Source organism: Giraffa tippelskirchi, chromosome 4 (genome assembly GCF_054371585.1).
Source record: "Giraffa tippelskirchi isolate mGirTip1 chromosome 4, T2T-mGirTip1v1.2.pri, whole genome shotgun sequence".
Taxonomy (NCBI): Eukaryota; Metazoa; Chordata; class Mammalia; order Artiodactyla; family Giraffidae; genus Giraffa; species Giraffa tippelskirchi.
Genome location: NC_137278.1, coordinates 138643334 through 138667938, shown reverse-complemented (window position 1 = coordinate 138667938; position 24605 = coordinate 138643334). Strand labels below are relative to the sequence as shown.

The 24605-nt window shown below is 39.6% G+C and overlaps 1 long non-coding RNA gene across 1 annotated transcript in view; it reads left to right on the top strand.

Annotated features, from left to right (window-relative positions):
• Positions 1–22394, top strand: part of LOC145544600 (uncharacterized) — a 109771-nt gene extending 87377 nt beyond the window's left edge. Inside the window, exon 3 of the long non-coding RNA XR_014081484.1 lies at positions 22127–22394. This is a non-coding gene — a long non-coding RNA (uncharacterized LOC145544600). The remainder of the gene's footprint in view (positions 1–22126) is intronic.
• The last annotated feature ends 2211 nt before the right edge of the window (positions 22395–24605 follow it).

Genomic DNA, 24605 nt, shown 5'->3' with positions numbered 1-24605 from the left:
GAGAAAAAAGTTGCTTTGAGATGTGTCTGCCCCCAGCTTCAGACTACTGGGCAGCAAGCCCAGAGACCAGGTGCTGACACGCAGAGACCACCAAAACCACCAAAATCTTTCCCATTGCAGCGAGCTAACAAGTAGCTCTGATAGTGCAGAAAATACTCAGTTCACCAGGCAATAATTCTTCTGCTCTTTTGCTAAACCTTTGACTTTTAAGGGATATCTCTCCTTCCCCTCTGTGCCCATTAGAATACTCATTAGAAGTGGCTAAGGCCAATATATGTCATTCTGCAACGTCTGAGCAATGGTGGTTAAAAAAATTGGTGGTTAATAGTTTTGAAATAAGAAGCTCAAATTAGTTTTTTTTTTTTTAATTTCATGGTTTTGAGAAATTAACAATTTCTCTGATTCTATTTATTTGATGAACACATATTTATTGGTCAGTTAGGATGCTTCCAATCCTCTACAAACTTATAATGGGATATACAAGTAAATTCAATGTAATATACAAGCAAGCTGAATACAAGGGAGTATGCAATCTGTGGTATGTACTATATTACCAGCCATGATAATTTGCTTCAGTCAAATTTTGCTGCTTACACATTGTGTGCCAGACTTAAAGCTGGATTCTGGGGATACCAATATGAACTGAAAATTGATTCTAAGCCTCTCTTCATTTATCAGATAACCAGAGTTATGATAAAAAATGTCTTTTAATGGGTGATAGCTACAGATGAAATTTATGTGTTTAGGATAAGTTTAGTCTTTAATATGATATTTGAGGAAGATATAAAACTATGAAATGTCAATCATCAGTCTGAGAGTCAGCATATTCAGGGAAATGCTGGGATTCCTTGCTCTTCAGAAATCCTGGCTTAGTGCTATGCCAGTTTCTGCTCCTATTTGCTTAAGAATATCCTGTCTAATTTCTGGCTTCCTCCAGTTTGCAAGTCTCCAGGGAAGCTGCTTGTTTGCTAGTAGAAGAGAAAGGGAAGGTATGTCATCTGAGCATCACCCTTGAGGAGGTGCCACGGCTGACCTGAGTTCCTGGGAACCATTCAGGGCATGAGGATTTACTAGGGCTTGGACTTTATCCACCATTGTAGCCAGGGGCCTAGAATCAAATTAGATAATGGAGACCGGATCCAGCTTGCCCGAGGGTTTGGCAAGAAGGTGAGTGTCTGTGCGCCTGCTGGTGCATCGCATTGGCTCTGTGCCTGCTGCAGAGAAAGCTCTAAGGTTGCTGTTGATTAATATGCATGCAATCATTGGACCTCCATCCAAGTGATGTGGTTCAGGGCCCTGGATGGTGCAGGTGGGGCTGGGACCTCCCCTGTCTCTCCCTCCTCTTTTTAGGCTTCTGCTTCTCTCAGTTTGCCCTGTGGGGCAGGGTGCAAATTCTTTCTGGTTGCTGGTTGCCCCCAGGGACAGGGTGAGTCTTGTTAAGCAAGGAAGAAGCCAGTGAATCTAGCTTTTGTTTTGCAATCCTTTGGGACAGGCTTACAACAGAGGGTTTCATGATGAGTAAATTTTGGTCTTTCTAAAAGAGAAATACATCTACTGATGTATTTGTCTCCTGGCTGTGGTTTCTGAAGTCATATTAAATTACATTAAGAGCCCTTCTCTCATTGCCACTGGTCTTTCAGTATTCACTAGACATTTAGAAAGATGATATGTGGGTGAAAGATAAAAAGCTGAATGATGGTCACTGCCTTGGGGAAGATGTTCTCACAGGGAGGAAGTGCGCAGCTGGGCAGAGCAGGAAGGTCATTTCTTGGGCAGAGAGATGGTTAGAATTCTCTCTTCTGATGCTCTGCTGTCTCTCTCAAAGTGTAGCTTAGAATTGCCAGGCTAGTTATTTTAAGCTCTCACAAACAATCTCATAGGTTTATTTTTGCCCTCTGCTCTCGTAAATTGGGGCCCCTGTGCGGTGCGCTCTTGGCCGTTAAAATGGATTTGAGCTGCTTAAGGACTGGGGATACGGAGGGAGGGCAGACAACAGGATAGGACCATTCAAAACTAGAGTGTTATGGATGCTTCTTTAGGAATCTGCAGGGCTACCAATAGAGTTCTGTAGTGTGTGAATGCGAGCATTGATTTGAAAGTCTTTCCGATACTCTTGGTAAAGGAGATCTTTTCAGGCTGCTTTGTGTTTCATTTCTTTTTGCTCTCTTGTTTGAAAATTCATATTTTCCCTTTATGATAGGTTTTTAATCTGTCTATCTATCCATCTATCTGTTTATTAATTCTATCAGTTAATTTTGGAGAGAGATTTCAGTAGTGAGAGAAAGATGTTGAGAAAGCTATTTTGAGCATACTGCTTATGAGTTTCAGTCAGTGGAAAAAGCAGCACAGGAGGGGATAGTGCTGGCCTGTTATTAGTTGGAGCACCTAAATTGCTCATAAGAAACCAGCACAAACGGTGGGCTGCTGTTTCCCCTGCATCTGGAGCCCATGGGACACACTAGGCTGAGGAAAAACAGTCCTCATTCTTACCATCTGTGAGTCCTCTGTAATAGACAGGGGCAAAGGCAGTCTCCAAATGAGTAGATGGATTAATTTGAAGGAATCTGGACTAGGTTACGGAGAAGGCAATGGCACCCCACTCCAGTACTCTTGCCTGGAAAATCCCATGGACGGAGGAACCTGGTAGGCTACAGTCCATGGGGTCACTAAGAGTCGGACACGACTGAGCGACTTCACTTTCACTTTTCCCTTTCATGCACTGGAGAAGGAAATGGCAACCCACTCCAGTGTTCTTGCCTGGAGAATCCCAGGGACAGCGGAGCGTGATGGGCTGCCGTCTATGGGGTCGCACAGAGTCGGACACGACTGAAGCGACTTAGCAGCAGCAGCAGCAGGACTAGGTTATTTCCTCCCTTATTGGCTCAAGATTCCTTCAAATCTCATTGCTAGGATGTTTTTCTCTGGCTTATGACCTTGCTAATATCCCATAGCTGCCTTGTCGGGTGTTTACACCTTAAGTGCAAATTAGTTTATTGGCTTCTTTCCTTAGATCTAGAGAGAATGATGAGTAGATGATGAGAGAGAGAGAGGACAAAGGGAAAAAGGGTAAGAAAGTGGATGCCTGGGTGTACTGTAGATCAACCTCTACTTGAAAACTTTGCCAAGGAATGGTCGTGCCTGTGGGCTCTGCCTCAGGGCCTGCCAGCTGCAACCATTTCCTGTGCCATTCAGCACTTCTCCAAACAGAACCATCTTTCCATTCTTGAGATGTGACATCTGTTTTAAATTATGTCAATTGTACCTAGATAGTCAAGTGATTGACACCTTCTTCAGAATATGTGTGGAAACTACAGTAAAAGTGATGAGCCAGATGCTTCCAGGAGAGTAAATTACTCCCTGCATGTAAGTTAGCCATGGGGTTGGTGCATTCACTTTTTTAGGTCACCAATAAATTACTCCTGTAGAGTAGTAAATGGACCCAGTGTGGCCCAAAGTCCTTGTACATGTGTGGAATGGGTTCTCTTGTCTCTGTGTAATATCTTTTCTCCAAATAATTAAAAATGCTTAACGCTTGGGATTTGTATATCGATTTACCAGCATTTTTTAGTCATTTTTCATAAAATGTTTGTAAGGTCTTTAAGCAGGCAATTTTTATTAAATTTTTCTAAAAGGTAAGCCTTTGAAACTAGGCCAAACTGCTTAGCATAATAAAATATTACACTTATTTTTGCCTTTTGGGTGAATTCTCTCACCTCTACAATTATACAAATTTTACACACTTTCAGGTCACATTTAAGTCATATCATACTTTATACACACACACACACACACATAAACTGATGTACTTGGGCTGTGTCTGGTTACCTACTCTGATAATTTTCCAGAACTCCCTTCCCTGTATATTTTTTGGTTAGTGTCTGCCGCAGGAGACATTTTACCGCGGTGTTGGAAAGTTGAAGTGAAGTGGTAGCCATATTGAATTCCGAAGGCCAGTGCTGGGCATTGGACGCTGTGGTGACTCATGCATGTTGGTGCAGGCCTGTTGGCTCGCTGGGTGGTGCAGGGCAGTTCCAAGTCCTGTGTCCCCTCCAGTTCTCATCAGATACCCTCTCCATCCTGCACTTGATTTAAGTGCTAAGTCAACTGAATGTGCACTACCAGCAGGTTACCTAAGCCATCAAGGTTGAGACAGTGAGAGTTTCGATTCCCAGGTCATCGTCATGGCTTCCTATTGTCTTTCTTATTTTTATTCAGCTTTTCTTCCCAGCTGTCAGTTTGGCTGGCCTCTAGTGAATTAACTATGGTTAACTAGTTACAAAAGGAATATCCTGCATAGACTCCTCCATCAGCCTGCATATAGACTTCTCCCACAACTGAATATGCCCTAACCCCTATAATAAACCTCTTTTTATATTATTTGGAGTGATATGGTGATGCAACCCTGACTGATACATAAAAATTTAGATTTTTTTAAACAAGCATGTGGAATGTGAGCCACATAAAGGTAGCTCTTTAAAAAAATTTTCAGCTCTTTAGAAAAATCTTTTTTTCAGATGCTATGACTCCTATCCCTAGCATAGTGCTTGACACATAATAATCCTTCACTAAATATTAATTGGATGAGAGTCAAAAGTTTGGGCTTTTTATCTATATGGGCTTTTTATCTTTTTATATATAAGATAAGCAGTTCCTTAAGTTTTGATTTTATCTTGCGTTTCAGATACCTATGGGACTTCCAACTAGAGATTTGGTTATATGGATCTGGAGATCAGCAGAAAAGTCTGGACTGAAGCTATGTAGATTTGGAGATCTTTAACATATAATAGCCACCCTTGCAGTGGCTTCATGGTGTGTGAGTGATACCACCATACCTTGACATTGGACTGGGTTTTATTACTTCCTTTGGCTGATATATAGGTTGTGAGCAGATGCATGAAATGTCCTTATACACTTGGGTTTCAACTTTTATGTTCTGATCATCTGCCATGAGAGAGAAATGCTTCTAGTTGACAGTTCAGGCTGGGCCCTGAGTGAAAAGAGGCAGAGTAGACCAAACACAACTTGCAACATGGGTTCAACTCCAGCTGATATACTTTCTGAAACTGAGCCCACCCTAGTTAGACCAAAATATAGTCCATCTGCAGATTTGAAAGTGTGAAAATAAATGCCTGTTATTATAGGCCCTGAGATTGGAGATAGTTTGTTAGGTGGCATTATTGTAACAATTGCTGACTAATATTCATAACAACTGTAAATTGAGGAGGAAGAACTTATGAAAGGATCTGAGAAGGAAGAGCCAGACAAGTAAGGGAGCATTGAGGTGAGAGAAGCATCAAGGTTGCCAAGAAGAGAGTATTTCAGCAAGGAAAAAGCAGTGACCGGTGTCAAATGCCTCAGAGAAGTCAAACATCAAGGACCAAATTGTGTTCCTTCGATTTGAGAACAAAGATAGATGAAATCATGTGAAGTAGGAGATGCAGTCTTCTGAAAGTGAGAGAGAAGAAGGCTAGAGACCTGGCAGAAAGTGATAAAAGCTTGAAAATTCACTGAGAGGTAGTGGAAAAAGAGACCATGTGATTTTTCTCTAGCAATGACTGCAGACTTGATATAAGAAAAACTGAGGGGATTGATAGGATGTTGGAGTTTTTGGGGTATGTGAGACTAAAAGACACAGAAATTTTCCTGTCAATCCCACCTATTATTAACTCTCCTGAATTCTTGCAGCAATAGAATCTGTATTGTACACTTTTGTACTTTTCTACGTTACCATAATATATATGTGCATGTATTTAATGTATAATTTTATTTTATTTATTATTTATTTATTTTTTTATTGAGGTATAGTCAGTGTACAATATTATATACATTGTAGGTGTACAATACAGTGATTCACAATTTTTAAAGGTTATACTCTATCATTGTTATAGGACATTAGCTGTATTCCCTGAATTGTACAATATATTTTTGTAGCTTATTTTATACATAATAGTTTATCTCTCTTAGTCCCATATTCTTATATTGCTCCTTTCCCCTTCCCTCTCCCCACTGGCAATCAATAATGTGTTCTCTATGAGTCTATTTCTTTTTGGCTGTTAAATTTACTGTTATTCAGTTAAGTCCAGTCTGATTCTTTGCGGCTCCACGGACTGCAGCATGCCAGGCTTCCCTGACTTTCACTATCTCCTGGAGTTTGCTCAGATTGATGTCCACTGAGTCAGTGGTGCCATCCAACCATCTCACCCTCTGTCACCCCCTTCTCCTTCTGTCCTTAATCTTTACCAGCATCAGAGTCTTCCCATGAGTTGGCTCTTTGCATCAGGTGGCCAAAGTATTGGAGCTTCAGCTTCAGCATCAGTCCTTCCAATGAATATTCAAGGTTTATTTCCTTTAGGATTGACTGGTTTGATCTCCTTGCTGTCCAAGGGACTCTCAAGAGTCTTCTCTAGCAACACAATTTGAAAGCAATTCTTCAGCACTCAGCCTTCTTTATGGTCCAACTTTTACACCCATACATAACTACTGGAAAACCATAGCTTTGACTATACAGACATTTTTTGAAAAGTTATGTCTCGGCTTTTTATTACACTGTTTAGGTTTGTTATAGGTTTTATTCCAAGGTGCTAAGTGATATCATGCAGTGTTTGTCTTTGTCTGACTTACTTCACTCAGCACAATTCCCTTCAAGTTCATACAGATTATTATTGTTCATGAGTCATTAAATTGTGTCCAATACTTTTGTGACTCCATGGACTATAGCCCACCAGGCACCTCTGTCCATGGGATTTCCCAGGCAAGACTACTGGAGTGGGCGGCCATTTCTTTCTCCAAGGGATCTTCTGGACCCAGGGATCAAACTCATGTTTTCTGCATTTGCAGACAGACTCTTTAGCATTGAGTCACTTGGGAAATCCATATAGATTATTCAAAATTGAAAAAATTTCCCTCTTTTTAATTGCTGAGTATTATTCCACTGTGTGTGTGTGTGTGTCTGTGTTTACACTACATCTTCTTTTGTTTTTTTTTTTTTACACTACATCTTCTTTATCCATTCTTCAGTTGATGGACATTTGAATTACTTTCATATTTTTTATATTATAAATAATGCTGCTGTGACTATTGGGGTGCATATATCTTTTTGAATTAGTATTTTTGCTTTTTGTTTCTGGATATATACCCAGGAGTAGAATTGCTGGATCATATGGTAACTCTATTTTTAGTTTTTTGAGGAACCTCCATACTGTTTTCCATAGTGATTGAACCAATTTAAATTCCCACCAACAGTGCATAAGGAGTCCCCCTTTTCCACATCCTTGCCAACATTTGTTGTATTTTTTTTGATGCTGGCCATTCTGACAAGTGTGAAGTGATCTCATTGTTGTTTTGATTTACATTTCCCCAATGATCAGTAGAGTTGAGCATCTTTTATATTGATTACCTTTTCATCTACTTGTTGGCCATTTGCATGTCCTCTTTGGAAAATGTCTGTTGAGGCCTTCTGCCTATTTTTAAATTGGATTGTTTGCTTTTTGATGTTGAGCAGTATAAGCTTTTTGTATACTTTGGATGTTAACCTGTATTAGTCATATCATTTGCAAATATGTTCACTCATTCTGTAGATATTGTTTTTTCATTTTGTCAATGGTTTTCTTTGCTGTGCAAAAGATATTAAGTTTAACTAGGTCTGATTTATTTTTGCTTTTATTTCCTTTGCTTTAGGAGAGAGATCCAAAAAATATTGCTATGATTTATGTCAAAGAACATTTTGGCTATGTTTTTCTCTAGGAGTTTTATGACTTCTGTTGTATTAAGGTCTTTAAATGATCTTAAGTCTATTTTTGTATACAGCATGCTTCCTTTGTTGTAGATTAATTGACCATAAGTGTGTGGGTTTGTTTCTGGGATCTCTATTCTGTTCCACTGATCTTTGTGCTAGTACCATATTACTTTGATTACTGTGGCTTTGTAGTTTAGTCTGAAGTCAGGGAGTGTGATTCTTTCTACTCTTTTATTCTTTCTCAAGGTTGTTTTGGCTATTTGGGGCCTTTTGTCTCTCCATACCAAATTTAAAATTGTTTATTCTAGTTCTATGAAAAAGGTCATAGGTATTTTCATAGGGATTGCATCGAATCTGTAGATTGCCTTGAGGGGAGCTGTTTGGTCATTTTAACAATATGGATTCCTCCAATCTAAGGACACAGTATATCTTTCTATGTGTTTGTATTTTATTTATTATAATTTTCTGATACAGGTCTTTTATTTCCTTCAGTTCAGTTCAGTTGCTCAGTCGTGTCCGACTCTTGGCGACCCCATGAATCGCAGCACTCCAGGCCTCCCTGTCCATCACCAACACCCGGAGTCTACACAAACCCATGTCCATCGAGTCAGTGATGCCATCCAACCATCTCATCCTCTGTCTTCCCCTTCTCCTCCTGCTCCCAATCCTTCCCAGCATTAGGGTCTTTTCCAATGAGTCAACTCTTCGCATGAGGTGGCCAAAGTATTGGAGTTTCAGCTTCAACATCAGTCCTTCCAATGAACATCCAGGACTGATCTCCTTTAGGATGGACTGGTTGGATCTCCTTGCAGTCCAAGGGACTCTCAAGAATCTTCTCCAATACCACAGTTCAAAAGCATCAATTCTGTGGTGCTCAGCTTTCTTCACCATCCAACTCTCACATCCATACATGACCACTGGAAAAACCATAGCCTTGACTAGACGGACCTTTGTTGGCAGAGTAATGTCTCTGCTTTTCAATATGCTATCTAGGTTGGTCATAACCTCTCTTCCAAGAAGTAAGCGTCGTTTAATTTAATGGCAGCAGTCACCATCAGCAGTGATTTTGGAGCCCCCCAAAATAAAATCTGACACTGTTTCCACTGTTTCCCCATCTATTTCCCATGAAGTAATGGGACCAGATGCCATAAACTTAGTTTTCTGAATGTTGAGCTTTAAGCCAACTTTTTTACTCTCCTTTTTCACTCTCCTCTTTCACTTTCATCAAGAGGATCTTTAGTTCTTCGCTTTCTGCCACAAGGGTGGTGTCATCTGCATATCTGAGGTTATTGATATTTCTCACGGCAATCTTGATTCCAGCTTGTGTTTCTTCCAGCCCAGCGTTTCTCATGATGTACTCTGCATATAAGTTAAATAAGCAGGGTCACAATATACAGCCTTGACGGACTCCTTTTCCTATTTGGAGCCAGTCTGTTGTTCCATGTCCAGTTCTAACTCTTGCTTCCTGACCTGCATACAGGTTTCTCAAGAGACAGGTCAGATGGTCTGGTATTCCCATTTCTTTAAGAATTTTCCACAGTTTATTGGATCCACACAGTTAAAGGCTTTGGCATAGTCAATAAAGCAGAAATAGATATTTTTCTGGAACTCTTGCTTTTTCAATGATGCAGCGCATGTTGGCAATTTGATCTCTGGTTTCTCTGCCTTTTCTAAAACCAGCTCGAACATCTGGAAGTTCATGGTTCACGTATTGTTGAAGCCTGGCTTGGAGAATTTTGAGCATTACTTTACTAGCGTGTGAGATGAGTGCAGTTGTGTGGTAGTTTGAGCATTCTTTGGCATTGCCTTTCTTTGGAACTGGATTGAAAACTGACCTTTTCCAGTCCTGTGGCCACTGCTGAGTTTTCCAAATTTGCTGGTATATGGAGTGCAGCACTTTCACAGCATTATCTTTGAGGATTTGAAATAGCTCAACTGGAATTCCATCACCTCCACTGGCTTTGTTCGTAGTGATGCTTTCTAAGGCCCACCTGACTTCACATTCCAGGATGTCTGGCTCTAGGTGAGTGATCACACCATCGTGATTATCTCGTCCTGAAGATCTTTTTTGTACAATTCTTCTGTGTATTCTTGCCACCTCTTTTTAATATCTTTTGCTTCTGTTAGGTCCATACCATTTCTGTCCTTTATCAAGCCCATCTTTGCATGAAATTTTCCCTTGGTATCTCTTATTTTCTTGAAGAGATCTCTAGTCTTTCCCATTCTGTTGTTTTTCTCTATTTCTTTGCATTGATTGCTGAGGAAGGCTTTCTTATCTCTCCTTGCTGTTCTTTGGAACTCTGCATTCAAATGGGTGTATCTTTCCTCTTCTCCTTTACTTTTCATTTCTCTTCTTTTCCCAGATATTTGTAAGGCCTCCTCAGACAGCCATTTTGCTTTTTTGCATTTCTTTTCCCTGGGGATGGTCTTGATCCCTGTCTCCTGTACAATGTCACGAACCTCCCTCCATAGTTCATCAGGCACTCTGTTTATCAGATCTAGTCCCTTAAATCTATTTGTCACTTCCACTGTATAATCATAAGGGATTTGATTTAGGTCATACCTGAATGGTCTAGTGGTTTCCCCTACTTTTTTCAATTTAAGTCTGAATTTGACAATAAGGAGTTCATGGTCTGAGCCACAGTCCACTCCCAGTCTTGTTTTTGCTGACTGTATAGAGCTTCTCCATCTTTGGCTGCAAAGAATATAATCATCTGATTTCGGTGTTGACCATCTGGTGATGTCCATGTGTAGAATCTTCTCTTGTGTTGTTGGAAGAGGGTGTTTGCTGTGACCAGTGCATTCTCTTCGCAGAACTCTGTTAGCCTTTGCCTTGCTTCATTCTGTACATCAAGGCCAAATTTGCCTGTTACTCCAGGTGTTTCCTGACTTCCTACTTTTGCATTCCGGTCCCCTATAATGAAAAGGGCATCTTTTTTGGGTGTTAGTTCTAATAGGTCTTGTAGGTCTTCATAGACCCACTCAAGTTCAGCTTCTTCAGCGTTACTGGTCGGGGCATAGACTTGGATTACCATGATATTGAATGGTTTGCCTTGGAAATGAACAGAGATCATTCTGTCGTTTTTGAGATTGCATCCAAGTACTGCATTTCGGACTCTTTTGTTGACCATGATGGCTACTCTATTTCTTCTAAGGGATTCCTGCCCACTGTAGTAGATATAATGGTCATCTGAGTTAAATTCACCCATTCCAGTCCATTTTAGTTCCCTCATTCCCAGATTGTCGACGTTCACTCTTGCCATCTCCTGTTTGATCACTTCCAATTTGCCTTGATTCATGGACCTAACATTCCAGGTTCCTATGCAATATTGCTCTTTACAGCATTGGACTTTGCTTCTATCACCAGTCGTATCCACAGCTGGGTATTGTTCTTGCTTTGGCTTCATCCCATCTTTCTTTCTGGAGTTATTTCTCCACTGATCTCCAGTAGCATATTGGGCACCTACCGACCTGGGGAGTTCATCTTTTGTGTCCTATCTTTTTGCCTTTTCATACTGTTCATGGGGTTCTCAAGGCAAGAATACTGAAGTGGTTTGCCATGCCCTTCTCCAGTGGACCACATTCTGTCAGACCTCTCCACCATGACTCGTCTGTCTTGGGAGGCCCCATAAGGCATGGCTTAGTTTCTGAGATAGACAAGGCTGTGGTCCGTGTGATCAGATTGGCTAGTTTTCTGTGATTATAGTTTCAGTGTGTATGCCCTTTGATGCCCTCTCGCAACAACTACCGTCTTACTTGGGTTTCTCTTACCTTGGACGTGGGGTATCTCTTCACGGCTCCTCCAGCAAAGTGCAGCCGCTGCTCCTTACCTTGGACAAGGGGTATCTACTCATGGCGGCTCCTCCTGACCTTGAATGTGGAGTAACTCCTCTCGGCCCTCCTGTGCCTACGCAGCTGCCGCTCCTTGGATGTGGGGTAACTCCTCTCAGCTGCCGCCCCCTACCTCCAGCCCAGGGCAGCTCCTCTCAGCTGCCGCTGCCCCCGACCTGCAGCCCAGGGCAGCTCCTCTCGGCCATGCTGCGCAGTCTGACACAGCCGCTGCGCTTCTGCGCGGTCCGACACAGCTGCCCTATGTATTTTATTCTCTTTCATGCTATGGTAAATTGTATGTTTCTTTAATTTCTCTTTCTGATCTTTCCTTGTTAGTGTATAAAAATTCATCAGATTTCTGTATATTAATTTTGTATCCTGAAACTGTACTGAATTCATCGATGAGCTCTAGTAGTTTGTTAGCAAGGTCTTTAGGATTTTTTATGTAGTATCATGTCATCTGCAAACAGTGACAGTTGTACTTCTTCCTTTACTATTTGAATTCCTTTTATTTATTTATTTTTTTCTGTCTCATTGTTGTGGCTAGGACTTCCATTGCTATGTTGAATACAAGTAGTTACAGTGGGCATTCTTGTCTTGTTTGTGATCTTATAGGAAATGCTTTTAGGTTTTCACCATCAAGTATGCTGTTAGCTGAGGGTTCGTTATATATAGCCTTTATTATGTTGAGGTGTGTTTCCTCTATGCCCATTCTCTGCAGAGTTTTAAAAATCGTAAATGGGTGTTGAATTGTGTCAAAAACTTTTTCTTCATCTATTGAGGTGATCACATGGTTTTTATTTTTCCTTTTGTTAATGTGGTGTATCATTCTGATTGTTTTGCAGATATTTCAAATCCTTACCTCCCTGGGATAAATTCTACTTGACCCTAATCTATGATCCTTTTAATGTATTGTTGGATTCAGTTTCCAAGTATTGCTAATTTGATTTCCTATGAATTAACACTAACCCCAGGACCTAGCTTCACTTACCAGTGGGTGGAGAACCCCCAGAGTCTTCTAGGCCCTGACTCTACCCCTAGTGGGCCAGACTAACAACAGGGTCCCCTGGTGTTTTGCAGTCAGCCATCTCATGACCAGGCCCCACCAAAGAGTAGCTGGCAGTCTCCATGCTAGGCAGGGCCTGGCAACCCATTGGACTAGAAGGTCAACCAAGCCAACTATATTACCTTCTTAGTTGGCTTGCCACAACATAAGGGTTCATGCCGCCCTCCTATGGGGAGCTCCTAGAGTATATAGCTTGAGTGATGAGAAGGGAGTACACTGCTGGGATGCATAAGAATCTCCTCAAGGAAGCCAATTCTCCAAGATTGGGAAACCTATAAGATACATAAAAATAGAAGCAGCAGCTTACACAATGGAGGGCATCATTGGCTCAATGGACATGAGTCTGAGCAAACCCTGGGAGAGAGTGAAAGATGGAAGCCTAGCATGCTGCAGTCCATGCTACAGTTGCAAAGAGTCAGATGTGACTGAGTGACTGAACAATAGCAATAACAACTGAAGACCAAAAGAGAGTGACATAATATGTTTAAAGTGATGGAAAGGAAAAGCCTAAAGCCAAGAATACTGTAGTCAGCAAGGTTCTTATTCAGATTTTATGGAGAGATCAAAAGTTTTACAGACAAGCAAAAGCTAAAAAAATTCAACACCACCAAACTAGCTTTACAACAAATGTTAAAGGACTGTCTCTAGGTGAAAAAGAAAAGTCCACAACTAGTAACAAGAAAATGATGAAATGAAAAATTTCATCAGTAAAGGCAAACATACAGTAAAGGTAGACAATTACTGAGACATAAAGTTAGGAGAAAAGTTAAAAAACAAAAGTAGTAAAATCATCTGTATCCACAATAAGCAAATAGAAAGAAAATATCAGCAGACCAATGACCAGTAATGAAACAGAATCAGTAATTTTAAAACTCTTACCAAACAGAAGCCCACGAGCAGATGGCTTCATAGGTGAATCCTACCAAATATTTAGAGAAGAGTTAATACCTATCCTACTCAAATATACAAAACATTTACATGTAAAATATGATATCAAAATTAGTAATCATGAGAGGAGGAGAGTACACATGCAGGATTTCAAGAATGCATTTGAAATTAAGAGGTTGACAACTTAAACCAATCATATGTAGATTATTGTTTTAAATATATGTGTATTGTTTAAAGTATATGTGTATCTTTCTACCTATCTATATATACATATACATACATGCTTATATATAGAGCTATATAAAAATCTCATCAGTTCAGTTCAGTTCAGTTGCTCAGTCATGTCTGACTCTTTGCAATCCTATGGACTGCAGCATGCCAGACTTCGCTATCCATCACCAACCCCCAGAGCTTGCTCAAACTCATGTCCGTCGAGTCGGTGATGCCATCTAACCATCTCATCCTCTGTCATCCTGTTCTCCTCTGCCTTCAATCTTTCACAGCATCAGGGTCTTTTCTAATGAGTCAGTTCTTCACATCAGGTGGCCACAGTATTGGAGTTTCAGCTTCAGCATCAGTTCCTCTAGTGAATATTCAGGACTGATTTCCTTTAGAATTGTCTGGTTTGATCTCCTTGCAGTCCAAGGGACTCTCAAGCATCTCTTCCAATACCACAATTCAAAAGCATCGGTTCTTCAGTGCTCAGCTTTCTTTATGGTTCAACTCTCACATCCATACATGACTACATGGAAAAACCTCATGGTAACCACAATCCTCAAAATCTATAATGGATATACTCACACACAAAGAAAAAGGAATCCAAACATTGCACTAGAAGTAGTCATCAAACCACAATAGAAGAAAACAAAAGAAGAATGGAAAAAAAGACCTATAAAAGTAATCTGAAAACAATTTATAAAATAGTAATAAGAACACACATAATAATTACATTAAATGTAAATGGACTAAACGCTCCAATTAAAAGATGTAGAGTGGCTGAATGGATACAAAAAGAAGATATATATAAATGCTGACTACAAAGACTGACTTCAGAACCAGACTCACACAGATTGAAAGTAAGGGGATGATAAAAAGTATTCTATGCAAATGGAAATCAAAAGAAACCACACAAAGTGGACTTTAAAATAAAGACTCTTACATGAGACAAAGAAGAGCACTACATTATTATTAAGGGATCAAAGCAAGATGAAAAGGTAACAATTGTAAATATATATGCACCCAACATAGAAACACCTAAATACATGACAAATATTAATGGATATAAAGTAGAAATAATAGTAACACAATAATAGGAGAGGACTGTAACATCCCATTTACATTAATGGACAGATCATTCAGACTGAAACAAAATTGATAAACCCTTAGCCAGACTCATCAAGAAGAAAAGGAAGAGGGCTCAAATCAATAAAATGAGAAATGTAAAGGAGAAATTGATATCACAGAAATACAAAGGATTATAAGAGCCCTACTATGCAAAACTATATGCTAATGAAATGGACAACCTAGAGGAAATAAATTCTTAGAAAGGTACAATCTTTCAAGACTGAATCAGGAAGAAATAGAAAATATCAGCAGACCAATGACCAGTAATGAAATGGAATCAGTAATTTAAAAACTCTTACCAAACAGAAGTCCACGAGCAGATGGCTTCATAGGTGAATACTACCAAATATTTAGAGAAGAGTTAACACCTATCCTACTCAAATGAATCTAAAAATTTGCAGAGAAAGGAGTACTTTCAAACTCATTTTATGAGGCCAATATCACTCTGATACCAAAATCAGACAAAGATATCACAAAAAAGAAAATTACAGTCAATAGCTTTGATGAACATAGATGTTGTCTTATATTCTTTACTATTTTATATGCTAATAGCTTTTATTTCTCTCTCTATATCCATCCACCCATTTATGCATCTGTCCATCTGTTTATCTGTGCATGCATGCATCCATTATCCATCTATTCTTCTTCTACATTATTCCTTCAAGGATGTCAGAGAACTTAATAGGTAATGCTCTATTGAAATGTTTAAAGTGAAAATATCAGAATCAAAGAATATAGGTAAGTACACATGTATTCACATGATGAATGTCCCAATTTTTGATTGATTTAATAGTAACCCAGCAGAAAATTATGCTCATAGACTCCAATTTAGAGCTCTGGATTTACCCTTTAGGAATCTACCACTGCAATTAGGCTATATTTTAAGATATAAAAGAAAATTTGAGTAAGCTAACATGAAAAGAAAGTAATACATAAATCATAAATGCTCACCATGGAAAGCTTTTAGTTAAACAAATTCTCCTTTATATCTTAATGTACACAGAAAAAGAAGTTATTTTTATGTAATTTCCTCCATCCTTACCAGACTGTATGATCTGTTTCTCTTGTCCTACCTGTCCCTTAGGACAGATAAAACAAGTAATGTTGTCAGTTGTTAGACCTAAGAGAATGGAGAATGTATTACTATTTATCTTCTTCAGAGATGGAGAAAAGACTACAAAATACACATTAAATTCTAATTTTTTTTTGTATACACAAAAACTTATCTTCTGCCTCCTTTAAAAGGGGATTGGCTTTTTATTTCACTTACTTATTTTTATAATTTACACCTAGAAAAATGTAAGATTATTTTTATGTTCAAGGAATTTTGGCCAAAAAGAAAAGAAATCTGGCTATTCAGGTTAACTAATGCCTTTTCCAACTTCTCTTCAACTAGTAGGAAAATGAAATTTGTATAATAAATCCTATGTTATCATCATATTTCACAATTATGCCACTAGTAATACTTAAAAGATAGATTTAAATGACTAGTGCCATCTCCTATTTAAGTTTAGTATTTATATAAATTGAAAACTATTTAGAAAACATACCTATCTATCTCCATGAGTTCCAGGAAGATCCCTTTAAGAAAATAAAATATAAGCCAGTCTAAGTCACTGGTAACCTCAAGATTTAGGACTGCAATTTCCTCCAAAGTTTCTGGCAACACAATTAACTCCAGTAATTTCCTAGACCTTTCTTACATCCCAGCAACTGCTGTGATCATCTAGTGACATGTCATCCTTCTAGATAAGAGATGCCTTTCTTGATGATACCCAAGGTTCTATCATTGCACATTTTCCCTTGACCTTTATGGCAACTTTTCCTTACTCTACTGATCAGTACCTAGAATGAAACCCTTTCATAGAATTCTATGAAATTTGTTCATTCATTCTCTAGGCTTCCCTGGTGGCTCAAATGATAAACAATCTGCTTGCAATGTGGGACACCCTGGTTCGATCTCTGGATTGGGAAGATGCCCTGGAAAAGGGAATGGCTACTCACTCCAGTACTCTTGGGGTGTCTCTGGTGGCTCAGATGGTAAAGAATCTGCCTGCAATGCAGGAGAGACATGGGTTTGATCCTGGGGTCAGGAAGATCCCCTGGAGAAGGAAGTAGCAATCTACTCCAATATTCTTGCCTGGGGAATTCCATGGGCATAGGAGCCTGGCAAGCTACAGTCCATGGGGTTACAAGGAGTCGGATAGGACGCAATTGAGCGACTAACACTTCCACTCTCCTTACTCTGTTGATCAGCACCAAGAATGAAACCCTTTCATAAAATTCTATGAAATTTGTTCATTAATTTATTAAATATATTTTTAGGGCCTTCTGTGTGCCAGATAGGACACTGAGACCTAGGAATACAATGATGAACCAGACTACATTTCTTTATGGGACATTTTTGTAAGTGCTATAGGTAAATAGAACAACACAGCATGATAGGAATTCTTGTTACTGAATTGGTCACCTGGACCCACCTGGATTATAGAGAAAGCAAAGGAATTCCAGAAAAACATCTACTTCTGTTTCATTGACTACATTAAAGCCTTTGACTGTGTGGATCATAACAAACTGCAGAAAATTCTTAAAAAAGATGAGAATATCAGACCATCCTGCCAGTCTCCTGAGAAATCTATATTCGGGTCAAGAAACAACAGTTAGAACCCTGTATTGAACAATGACTGGTTTAAGACTGAGAAAGGAGTACGACAAGGCTGTTTATTGTCACCTGGTTTATTTGACTTATACACAGAACACGTCATGTGAAATGCCAGGCTGAATGAGTTACAAGCTGGAATCAAGATTGCCAGGAGAAAGATCAACAGTCTTAGACATGCAGATGATACCACTCTAGTGGCTGAAAGCAAAGAGGAACTAAAGAGACTCTTGATGAGGGTGAAGGAGGAGAGTGAAAAAGCTGCCTTAAAACTCAGTATTAAAAGCTAAGATCATGGCATCTGGTTCCATCACTTCATGGCAAATAGAAGGGGAAAGGGTGGAAACAGTGACAGATTTCCTCTTCTTGGGCTCTAAGATCACTGCAGATGGTAACTGTAGCCATGAAATTAGAAGGTGATTTCTTCTTGGCAGGAAATTATGACAAACCTAGAGAGTGTATTAAAAGCAAAGACATCACTTTGCCGCAAAGGTGTGTATAGTCAAGTCTTTCCAGTAGTCGTGTATGGATATGAGAGCTGGCAATAAAGAAGGCAGAGCACTGAGGAATTGATGCTTTTGAACTGTGGTGCTGGAGAAGACTCTTGAGAGTTCCTTGGAAAGCAAGATCAAATCAGTCAATCTTTAAGGAAATCAACCTTGAATACTCTTTGGAATGACTAATGTTGAAGCTGAAGCTCCAATACTTTGGCCACCTGAGGCAAACAGCTGACTCATTGAAAAATACCCTGATGCTGGGAAAGACTGAAGGCAGGTGAAGAAGAGGGTGATAGAGGAAGAGATAGTTGGATGGCATCACTGATTGAATGGACATGAACTTGGGCAAACTCGAGGAGATGGTGATGGACAGGAAAACCTGGTATACTGCAGTCCTTGGGGTTGCGAAGAGTTGGACAGGACTAACCAACTGAACAACAACACCACTACCCATCCCTGGGGTCCTAACCAGAGCCAAGACCCCTTGGCTTGACTGGGGATATTCTTTTCCCATACTGGACCTGCAGTCCAATGTGCTCAGACTGAAATAGCACAAGCCTTACTCAACAGCCAGATTATGGAGAAGTGGAAACTTCGTTTGCAAATCAACTTCTCAACACCATTTGCACTAAAACATTATATATATAGGAAGGTCAAGGTAAAAGGGAGAGAACTGAGTAAAGAGAGGAAGGAATATTCTTGAATTCATGACTTATCCAAGAACAGTGGTGTGGCTTGGATCTGGAATTGAGAGAACATTCTTTTTCAGCTCTTGTATGGGCTGTTCAGGGTGTTGTCATGGTAGTTGTCAACCGTTGTGGTGCTGGTGGTTGTGCCATTTAGCATCTGCTAATGTTTACAAGACAAGGCTGTGCCATGTGGGGCCACCCAAGATGGACAGGTCGTGGTGGAGAGATCTGATGGATGGTCCATGGTCCACTAGGGAATGGCAAACCACTTCAGTATTCTTGCCTTGAGAACCCCATGAACAGTATGAAAAGACAAAAAGATAGGACACTGAAAGATGAACTCCCCAGGTTGGTAGGTACCCAATATGATACTGGAGATCAGTGGAGAAATAACTTAAGAAGGAATGAAGGGATGGTGCCAAAGCAAAAACAACACCCGGTTGTGGATGATAGAAGCAAGGTCTGATGCTGTAAAGAGCATAGGAACCTGGAATGTTAGGTCCATGAATCAAGACAAATTGTAAGTGGTCAAACAGGAGATGGCAAGAGTGAACGTCAATATTCTAGGTATCAGTGAACTAAAATGGACTGGAATGGGTAAATTGAACTCAGATGACCATTTAATCTACTACTGTGGGCAGGAATCCCTTAGAAGAAATGGAGTAGCTATCATAGTCAACAAAAGAGTCCGAAATGCAATACTTGGATGCAATCTCAAAAACAACAGAAAGATCTCTGTTCATTTCCAAGGCAAACCATTCAATATCATGGTAATCCAAGTCTATGCCCCGACCAGTAACACTGAAGAAGCTGAAGTTGAATGGTTCTATGAAGACGTACAAGACCTTTTAGAATTAACACCCCCAAAAGATGTCCTTTTCATTATAGGGGACTGGAATGCAAAAGTAGGAAGTCAGGAAACACCTGGAGTAACAGGCAAATTTGGCCTTGGAGTACAGAATGAAGCAAGGCAAAGGCTAACAGAGTTCTGCCAAGAGAATGCACTGGTCATAGCAAACACCCTCTTCCAACAACACAAGAGAAGACTCTACACATGGACATCACCAGATGGTCAACACCGAAATCAGATGATTATATCCTTTGCAGCCAAAGATGGAGAAGCTCTATACACTCAGCAAAAACAAGACCGGGAGCAGACTGTGGCTCAGACCATGAACTCCTTATTGCCAAGTTCTGACTTAAATTGAAAAAAGTAGGGAAAACCACTAGACCATTCAGGTATGACCTAAATCAAATCCCTTATGATTATACAGTGGAAGTGACAAATAGATTTAAGGGACTAGATCTGATAGACAGAGTGCCTGATGAACTATGGAGGGAGGTTCGTGACATTGTACAGGAGACAGGGAGCAAGACCATCCCCAGGGAAAAAGAAATGCAAAAAAGCAAAATGGCTGTCTGAGGAGGCCTTACAAATATCTGGGAAAAGAAGAGAAATGAAAAGTAAAGGAGAAAAGGAAAGATATACCCATTTGAATGCAGAGTTCCAAAGAACAGCAAGGAGAGATAAGAAAGCCTTTCTCAGCAATCAGTGCAAAGAAATAGAGGAAAACAATAGAATGGGAAAGACTAGCTATCTCTTCAAGAAAATTAGATAAACCAAGGGAAAATTTCATGCAAAGATGGACTCGATAAAGGACAGAAATGGTATGGACCTAACAGAAGCAGAAGATATTAAGAAGAGGTGGCAAGAATACACAGAAGAACTGTACAAAAAAGATCTTCACGACCCAGATAATCACAATGGTGTGATCACTCACCTAGAGTCAGACACCCTGGAATGTGAAGTCAAGTGGGCCTTAGGAAGCATCACTGCAAACAAGGCTAGTGGAGGTGATGGAATTCCAGTTGAGCTATTTCAAATCCTAAAAAATAATGCTGTGAAAGTGCTGAACTCAATATGTCAGCAAATTTGGAAAATTTAGCAGTGGCCACAGGGTTGGAAAAGGTCAGTTTTCGTTCCAATCCCAAAGAAAGGCAATGCTAAAGAATGCTCAAGCTACCGCACACTTGCACTCATCTCACACGCTAGTAAAGTAATGCTCAAAATTCCCCAAGCCAGGCTTCAGCAGTATGTGAATCATGAACTTCCAGATGTTCAAGCTGGTTTTAGAAAAAGCAGAGGAACCAGAGATCAAATTGCCAACATCTGCCGGATCATTGAAAAAGCAAGAGAGTTCCAGAAAAATATCTATTTCTGCTTTATTGACTATGCCAAAGCCTTTGACTGTGTGGATCACAGCAAACTGTAGAAAATTCTGAAAGAGATGGGAATACCAGACCACCTGACTTGCCTCTTGAGAAACCTGTATGCAGGCCAGGAAGCAACAGTTAGAACTGGACATGGAACAACAGACTGGTTCCAAATAGGAAAAGGAGTACGTCAAGGCTGTATATTGTCACCCTGCTTATGTAACTTACATGCAGAGTACATCATGAGAAATGCTGGGCTGGATGAAGCACAAGCTGGAATCAAGATTGCCAGGAGAAATATCAATAACCTCAGATATGCAGATGACACCACCCTTATGGCAGAAAGTGAAGAAGAACTAAAGACCTCTTGATGAAAGTGAAAGAGGAGAGTAAAAAAGTTGGCTTAAAGCTCAACATTCAGAAAACTAAGATCATGGCATTTGGTCTCGTCACTTCATGGCAAATAGATGGAGAAACAGTGGAAACGGTGTCAGACTTTATTTTTTTGGGCTCCAAAATCACTGCAGATGGTGATTGCAGCCGTGAAATAAAAAGACGCTTACTCCTTGGAAGGAAAGTTATGGCCAATCTAGACAGCATATTAAAAAGCAGAGACATTGCTTTGCCAACAAAGGTCCATTTATTCGAGGCTATGGTTTTTCCAGTGGTCATGTATGGATCTGAGAGTTGGACTATAAAGAAAGCTGAGGACTGAAGAATCGATGCTTTTGAACTGTGGTGTTGGAGAAGACTCTTGAGAGTCCCTTGGACTGCAAGGAGATCCAACCAGTCCATCCTAAAGGAGATCAGTCCTGGTTGTTCATTGGAAGGACTGAAGTTGAAGCTGAAATGCCAATACTTTGGCCACCTGATGCAAAGAGCTGACTGATGCAAAGACCCTAATGCTGGGTAAGATTGAGGGCAGGAGGAGAAGGGGAAGACAGAGGATGAGATGGTTGAATGGCATCACCGACTCAATGGACATGAGTTTGGGTGGACTCAGGGAGTTGGTTTTGGACAGGGAGATCCGGCGTGCTGCAACTCATGGGGTCACAAAGAGTAGGACATGACTGAGTGACTGAATTGAACTGAACTGAATGTTTACAATGAGATATAATGAGGTTCCAGATGTACTGGAAACCAGGTATAATCCTGTCTTGAGTCTGCCTGGTGCTAATCAGTTCTTGTTTTTCTTTTTTGCAGCTTCCTGCTTTTGCGGTTGATGTTGAAACTCTGATAAGAGCAGTTGGTTTCCATTTGAGGGATGGGCAGGTGTCTGATTCTGGGGCAACAGCCTGTAACACTCATCATATTGATATTTATTTATTCTTCTGGTTGGATCAAAGCATCTAAACTTTGGGGTGGGGGAGTGGTAGTCCATGAATATATACTTAAAAGTCTATGTATTTTTTATGATAATTAAAAAAATTTTAAGTTCACTTTGATGATAATAAAAAAAAGTTTAAGCATATTCTTCGTCATCTGGATGATTAATTTGTAACAGTGATATTTTACATTTTTTGTGCTCAAGTGTATATTTAATTATTCAAAAAATCAGTTGCAATAAATAAATTGTATTCACATGAAAGATTTATATATAACATCATTGGTTATATAAAATGAAATATGTTAGTTATAATTTGTTGGTTTTGTTTTTACTTAATATGTAATATCTTTGATTTTGTATTTGTATAAGAACATAAGCAGAAATAGTTAATGCCATGTTTTATGCTTTTATTACTAACATTTAGTAGCATTCTGAGAGACTCCATATAAATAAAAATGGATAGGTCTGCACTTAAAATTATAGGGTAATTTTCCTTTGAAAGGAGTTCCTACATTACTAGAGTTGAGAAACCTTCATTCTGGTTCTATGTCAGTGATCTTTCAGGGATGTAGTCCATAGAATCCCTTTTCTTCATCACCTTTAAGTGGGTGATAACTATCATCTGCCAGCTTACAATTGTCCCTATTTTCACCTTCAGTTGCTGAAGAAGGGGAGGACCAGCTATATGGGATGGCAGAATATAATTTAGAAATACCCCAAGGGCTGAGTTTTTTAACCCCATTAACAATTATCTAAATGGCACATAAAAACATTCAAGCAATGTTAAGCACAGCAACCCTCTGGGTTATTTGCAGGTTGGATTTTCAGTTTTTAAAATGGTCTGTGTGTCCTCTCAGGATGTTAGGAAAATGGAAGATACTGACGATTTTGCTTTAATGTCAGTGAAAATTAGAAACTGAAAACGAATGGTGTCTATTAGATAGAATACAATTTTTATGCATTTTTAAGTGAAAATTTCAAGTGAATTCCAAGTTTGATGCTGGGCACTGCTTTAGGATGTACTAAGAGCCTTCCAGGCTCTGGCACTCTGTCTTCTCTGTCTGTAAGGGCTACTTTTGTGGAAAACTTTGGAAAGCTTTGTGCATGGGAAATCCTCCAAAGAGCTGAAAACCTGAAGCTATCCTCTCCTGACCAGAGTCTGAACATTTGCCTGGGAGACTGAGAAGTCTCTTTTGTGAGATCCCTTTGTGATAGCTTTGTGGATTCTTGAGTGTATTCTGGTATTCCCTACCACCCTGTCATGAGAGTGATTGTATTTTTCTTTGTTCAATTTATAGCAAAGTGCTTATTGCACATAAGGAGTAGAAGACATTTGCAATAGTTACTAGGTCCTCTCTGGGATTTTCTGTCTACAACTTGTAAACCACCAAAATAGTTGGACTTCCTTTCATCTGATTATCTCATTCTCATTATCTCCTGATCTCTGCCCACCAGTATATCAAGTCCACTCATTCATTCAACAGAGTTTCTGGATTCCTGAAATGCAAGGAGCCATCTGTATGTAATTGGACATTCTAAACATACTTTCACAAAACCTTCTCTATTAATATGACATCTCCTTGCCTTTGGTTTCAATGCATTATCTATTTAAAGAGGATTCACTAGCCTTAATGTCTCTGTTTTAATCAGACTGAATCAATAAACCTCTGTAGTCAATTTGGACCAGATCCTTTACCAATTTGGTGCCTGGTTAAATTAGAAGGCTGAATAACCAGATTTGGGCATAGAGATATGAGCCCATTTATCTTCTCAGTCTTCTCAAGCCTCTTGTAAATTCATCTACCAAATAAATGAACATCTTGTGTCTATCATTTACTTGACTTTGCCTTTGAATAGTGATTCTTAGTGCAGGTGGTGGTAGTGTGGCAGGTGTGAGTTTAGGATCTCCATTGCTATGTGTATTTATATATTTTGAAGTATATTCTAAAATTATCATGACCTGAGTTACTTCAGATCTTAATATCTCCCCAAAATCTTAATACACAATTTATTTTTTTTCAAACAACAATAAAGGAAGGCAGAAGACTTCATGTTTTTAAAAGAAGGCATGGGTTTTAAGGGATTGTAAAACACATCCTTGGAATTTACAGAGAGGATGAGCTTTTGCCAACTTTCCAGATCTGACCCAGCACCACACACCATGATAACCCTCTACTTGTAATGCTCCATTCCTGAGAATTCAGGATAACTGTGGCTCATCAGAAGGTCAGATTTCTAGCAATCTCTGCATCTTAAGACCATAAAGAAGGCTGAGCACTGAAGAATTGATGCTTTTGAACTGTGGTGTTGGAGAAGACTCTTGAGAGTCCCTTGGACTGCAAAGAGATCAAACCA